General features: G+C 42.5%; 1 pseudogene; it reads left to right on the forward strand.

Moving 5' to 3' along the window:
• The first annotated feature begins 4180 nt into the window (after nt 1-4180).
• On the forward strand, nt 4181-5775 carry LOC101426763 (germ cell-less protein-like 1 pseudogene; annotated as a pseudogene).
• The last annotated feature ends 555 nt before the right edge of the window (nt 5776-6330 follow it).

Below are 6330 nucleotides of genomic sequence, written 5' to 3' on the forward strand. Positions count from 1 at the left end.
GGCAGTATGAAAAGGTGGAAAAAAAGGAGTAATTCTCCAGTGGAGAAATCTGACGAACACTGCCTCAGTCAAGCGAGCAAGTTCAGCATCGACAGTGGTGAGGCAAGTCAGTAGTATGTCCCCTTGCTAGGATGTGAGGCAAATGGAACTTTTTATCCTTGGTTTTCCTCCCCAGAACACAATCCCAGTCTATTCCTAAGAACACCATGAGACAAGTCCCTATACTAGAGCGTCCTCTGATACAACTGACCAGTGCTCCTTTAAACCGTCAAGGCCATAAGCACAAGGAATATCACAGCCAAGAGGAGCTCAGGAGACATCACTACTCAGTGCAATATGGTGTCCTGCACTGGATCCTGGAATGGAAAAAGGACATTAGAAATCTGAATAAAGTGCAGATTTTAGTTAATAGTAGTGTGTCAATATCAATTCATTAATTCTAACAGAATGCACATAGTAATATAAGATGTGAATAATGGGGGAAACTAGTTATGGAGTATATGGAATCTCTCTGTATGATCTTCATAATTTTTCTAAAACTATGCCAAAAATTGTTTTTTTTTTAAGTAACAGAAATCTTGGATTTAAGAGTGGTTTTGATTTTAATTTCTATGTATGTGCCTTAAAATTTTAATTATTACCTTTCTCCTAGGATATCATTCTTCTTAAATAAAATTTATATTCATGGAAAATTAAGACAAGCACTGCCAGAGGCAGTTGCCCAAGCCTCTGCATTTCTTACAGCTAATGGAAGGATGCACCAGCCACCAGCCAAGCCCATTGCCCATGCCCTCTTCTGGCCATGACGTGCCCCTGAAGGCTACCTAAAGGGTCATGGGCTAGATGACCTGTCCCGCCCAAGCCTTCAAGCATCTTCACATTCTCCAAGCAAACGCCTGATGTTTTTATAAAGTAAATCATTAAGTTCCTCTTCTCCTATGTGCTTACCCTTGCCAAATCTTTTCTTCCTCCCACTGAATATGTAACGGGAACTAACATGAGTGGGTCTCATATAAGGTCCATCATGGTTTGTGCCACCTCTTGTGGTTATGTGAGCAATTGACCAAGTCATTCGACCACCGTTTTCTCCCTCTCTAGCTCCCAAACATACTGACTGCCTTTCACTTATAAAGCCTGTCTGTCCTCTTTCATCTCCAGAGACTTTGAAAATTCTTTTTTTTAAAAAGATTTTTATTTATTTATTTATTTCTCTCCCCTCCCCCCCACCCCGGTTGTCTGTTCTCTGTATCTATTTGCTGCATCTTCTTTGTCCGCTTCTGTTGTCAGCGGCACGGAAACCTGTGTTTCTTTTTGTTGCGTCATCTTGTTGTGTCAGCTCTCCCAGTGTGCGGCACCATTCCGGCGCAGGCTGCACTTTCTTTCACGCTGGGAGGCTCTCCTTATGGGGCACACTCCTTGCGCGTGGGGCTCCCCTACGCGGGGGACACCCCTACGTGGCAGGGCACTCCTTGCACGCATCAGCACTGTGCATGGGCCAGCTCCACACGGGTCAAGAGGACCGGGGTTTGAACTGCGGACCTCCCATGTGGTAGACAGACGCCCCAACCACTGGGCCAAGTCCACTTCCCTGAAAATTCTGATTCAACTCCTTGTCACACTCTTCCTTCCATCTCAACTTTGCTTGGCTAACTCTTTTTTTTTTGGGGGGGGGAGGGTTTCCAGAGTTGTTTTTGTGTTTGTTTTTTTTAATATTTAAAAAAAATTTTTTTAAGGTACTTAGATTACATAAATGTTACACAAAAACTATAGGGCATTCCCATATGCCCTGTCTCCTACCCCTCCCACATTTCCCCACATTAACAACATCCTTCATTTGTGTGGTACATTTATTGCAACTGATGAACACATCTTGGAGCATTGCCACTAAGCGTGGATTATAGTTTACATTGTAGTTTACAGTCTCTCCTGCACAATTTTGTAGGTTATGGCAAGATATATAATGGCCTGTATCTGTCATTGCAATGTCATTCAGGACAATTTCCGAGTCCTGAAAATGCTCGGATAACTCTTACTTTCCCTTCAGTGCTTGGTTCTCAATTTCTCTGAGAAGCCTTCCTCACTTTGCCCAGCGCAGTTAAGTTTCTGCTTTTCCCTCCACCAGCCCACTGTGCTCCTGACTTCACAGCATTCATCATGCTTCCTGGTAACTGTGTATTTCTTTGTCTGTCTCCACTACAGACTGTGAAATCCGTGAAGATAGAGCTTTCTCTTATTCTTCATTGTATTCGGGACACAGTTCTAAACACCCATTTAAGAAATATTGTTTGACTGAATGGATGGAAGATGAAATATATAATTAGGAGATTAAAAACAAGCACTAAGAATTAATCAGGCTGTTAAATGACCAGATCTTTCTAAAAAGGTTTGGAAAATTAATGGCATTGTGAATCTGAAGAGCCATTATAATGCTAAGTGTGTTCCAAACAACACACCGGCACACTTTCTACTACTGATCTTGCCTTGCCTCAGTCACCCCCATGATCGCTAAATGGTCTCAGCTACATGTTTCAATCAAGGGTTTTACATTTCATGCATAAAGCCACATCAGGAGAGATAAGTGATAAAGTAAACAAGTCACTCAATGGATGGCTTACTACGCAACTTTCACACTGGCCCGTGGATGCACACACACTCACAAAGAAGCCCAGTGAAGCAGACAGGATAAAGGAGCCGGGTTCAGAAGAGCAGAATGCTGAGCGTGTCCTCTGTTAGCCATGTGGTTCTGCCACCATCAGGAGGCAGAAGAACATGGAAAGGGCACTTATAATTATGAGTCAGAAAACCAACCGGCCTTGTCACTTACTGGCTGAGTGACTGTTGGCAAGTTAAACTCTTCGAGACTCTGTTTCCTTTAAAATGGGGCTGATGGACCTCATCTCTTCCTCTTCTTCTTTACAAGGTCAATGTGAGATTCAAATGAGAAAATGCACAGGAAAGGGCTTTGTAAACTGTAAAGTGCTAAACTGGTGTTTCTCAAACATTTCCCCGATTGGATGCCCCACCAGGAAAACATTCCCTGGTCAAATAAATGTGGGAAACCCTTGACACCGCTAATCCCTCTCATGTATTTGCTAAGTAGATTCCCACATTAAAGGCTCTAAACACCTATTTACTTGTATTTAATAAATGTTTTACTTGATACAGTAAAACAGTGATTTTTGCATGTGTATATGTGTGTCTAAAACACTTTTTCTAGTATGGGATCCAAAAAGCACTTTGGGAAATGTTTCCATAAAGCAAGCCAGGGAGAATATTTGTCATCCAGGATGCTATTAATCAGGACATTTTATAACCTCTTCCTGAAAATGATCATAGATGAGTTTCTCAAAATAAGAATTGCCCGCTGGACGACAAGCACAGTGCTGGGAGGTTTTCAGACAACATCTCATTAAGTCCTCACACCATCCCCTGAGTTGGGGACATTTATTCCTCTCTTATTGTTGGAGAAACTCAGTGTCAGAGAGGGTGAACACGCCCCATTAATCACACAGCTTGTGAATGGCAGAAGTGGAATTTGAAGCTAGGCATGCCTGACTCCTAAGCCAAAGACGTTCTGTACCAAGCCTTCCTAGGAAGACAAAATGCTCTGTTCTTTCAGTAGGACTGTGCTGGTGGGAGTAAGTTTGTTCTTGGTGCCTATGAAACTTTACAGCTTTTCAGAGATTCCAGCAGGAAGCTGGTGTGTTCTCTGGGGCTCATCCTCCTTTGCAGGCCCAGAACTCCAGGTTCTGTACAGCCAACGCTTTCAAAGTGTGAAAAGTTCTGCTCAGCTGCTCAGCAGGCACGACAGGTGAGGGTACTTCCTCATATGGCCCATGCCTTTGGGGAAAGGCAGGGGGTCCGAAGAGTCCTCCAGGAGAACATTCAAAACAAAAATAGCCCACTCCTCACCAGGACTGAAACCCAGCCGCTAATCAGGCTTCAGCCCAGATTGGATTAAGATCTTCCTCCGCCTGCCAGCCTCTGGAAGAGAATATTATCCAGGATCTCAATGGATCTCCGGCATTTTTCATGTACAGGGTCTGTTATTAGACATTCCAGAAGACAAAAGAACAAATGACCAGAATTCAAAAGTGAAAAGCAAAACAAAACAAAAAAGCCAAAAAAGCCAATAACAGAAAGATACCTAGCAACAATCCATAGATTGAGATGCTCAGACATGGACATTAAAATCACTGCGGAGGCGGGGGCGGATGTACCTCAGGTGGGTGGGCACCTGCTTCCCGCGAAGGAGGTCCCAGGTACCTCCATTAATGAAAAAAATAAAAAATCACCACGTTTGGCGGGTGAGAAGGTGGCCCCCTTGTCGGGTGGAGGCCGGCGGTGGGGCCAGGGCGGGGGATCCTATGGGCTGGGCTCTTGGAAGCGCGCTCCCTGAAGCTCTGGAACCGCCGCCCATGGGCTCTCCGATAGCCCAGTGCTGCACCACCTCGGGTAGTAGCCCTGCAGGCCGGGGCTGGCGGCCACGTGGCGCCCACGGCTTCTGTTACGTTCTGCTGCTGCCACCCTGACTCCCTTTCCGACGAGGATGAGGAGGGAGGGGACCGGCAGCAGTGTCTCCCAAACAACCCTTGAAGGAAACAAAGAGTACATCCAAATACATTTATCAAACATTGTTTTTGAATGGTGGAAATAGTGACATTAAGATTTGTGCTCTAGCAGAAGAGTGGCACTTAGACAAAATTCATTTATGTCAGTCTGGCTCTGTTCCAGTATGCTCAGTGGTTTGGGGAACCAATCCAGCCTGAACATTACTGAACTGGAGATTCCTGACCAGAATACTGTTCAGAAGCATTGCAGGTGGCATTTGGGTCAGTGTAGAGCCGTGATGACTTAGTAAAGCCCAGATGAGTGATTGCCACTGTGGCAGCGGCTTGTTGCTGCAGTTGAGTGATTGGGACAATGGAGGAAACAATGAATGTGAAAACTGTCTGTGGCTATTCCACATCAGCAGGGACCTATGGATTATATTCTGTAAAGAAAACAAATGCCTTAGATGGCTTCTAAAACAATCTGATGATTCACCAGAAAGTTGAACTTTTTGAAGAACTCAATATAAATGTCATGGAACAGCTCATTGTTTCAACGAACTTACTTGTGGTGCAACTGGAAAGGGATGTATCCACCGCTCTTAAAAAGTGGATGTTCCTTCAACTCATACCTTTTTGGAAAGGATCTTTAAAACAGCTTTTAAGTGAAACCAATGTGTGGTTTTTTTATGCAGAGAAAAGATTGTGAAGGTATGGCCTTCCTTAAAACTGAGCAAGAAAAACCATTTGCATCAGTATTCACACATTTAAGGTTACAGTATATTATCAGCCATCTGGCCTCAGCAAGAATTATTGAACAAGATTCTGTAATGCCTTCAGCAATGGCAGAACAATGCATTGAGGTGGGGCCTCAAGAAATCAAAAAAGAAGAACTAGAAGGAAATAGGATGAGGTACAGTAGAAAGCTTGCCAAAACATGGTGAATACTGCTAGCATTGGACAGGTTTTAGCTTCATCTTTGACCAGTTGATATATCATTTTCAAACACAATACACTGAATCAGCCATGTAGCAAATCTATCACTTCACAGCCTTTTAAATTGTGTTTGGCATCTTTTGATAGTGGAAAGAAACTAAAATCTAGTAGAACAACTGGATATCAAATATTTACACTTGAGAAGGACCAGAAGCAGGTAGTGATGAACTTGGACAGCAGGCTTCTGATCTCGCCTTTATGTATCTGTTGCAACTTCCTGTATATATAAGAGAACTGAAAATAATTGTCACCCAGAAAATCCGGGAAACTAAGGATCTTATCAGTTGGAAACAGTAGCATTGTGGAAACTTGTGGGACCAACTTTAATTGAATGGTCCTAGATATTCACATCTAAAGTGACAAACAATGACAAAAGTCTTTTAAACTACAGCAGATAATGAAGATCATTCTTATCCTCATTATATTCCTATAAATATATGAAAAAAAAGCATTTTAAAGCCAAGAAAATATCAAATCATTTATATTATGAAGATGTTGATCCGTACTTTTGATTTAACATCAATAGAAAATTGCTGTAAGTAAATTCCACATTTCTCTGCAACCACATACAAGTTTAATTTTTATCTTAAACTTTGACCATATCTAAAGGTAGTTAGAGCCTCAATAAACCATCTGTCAATTTATTTTTAGTTGACCAAAAGAACACTAATGGAATAATGGCCAACTCTAACTGCTCTTTTAGTTGTTGCATTTAAATGCGATCCTTTCATTTTTTTTTCTCTTGCTCACTGTGATTTCTCCTATTCTGATATCTTTCCAATCA

This window comes from Dasypus novemcinctus, chromosome 2 (assembly GCF_030445035.2).
Source record: "Dasypus novemcinctus isolate mDasNov1 chromosome 2, mDasNov1.1.hap2, whole genome shotgun sequence".
NCBI lineage: Eukaryota > Metazoa > Chordata > Mammalia > Cingulata > Dasypodidae > Dasypus > Dasypus novemcinctus.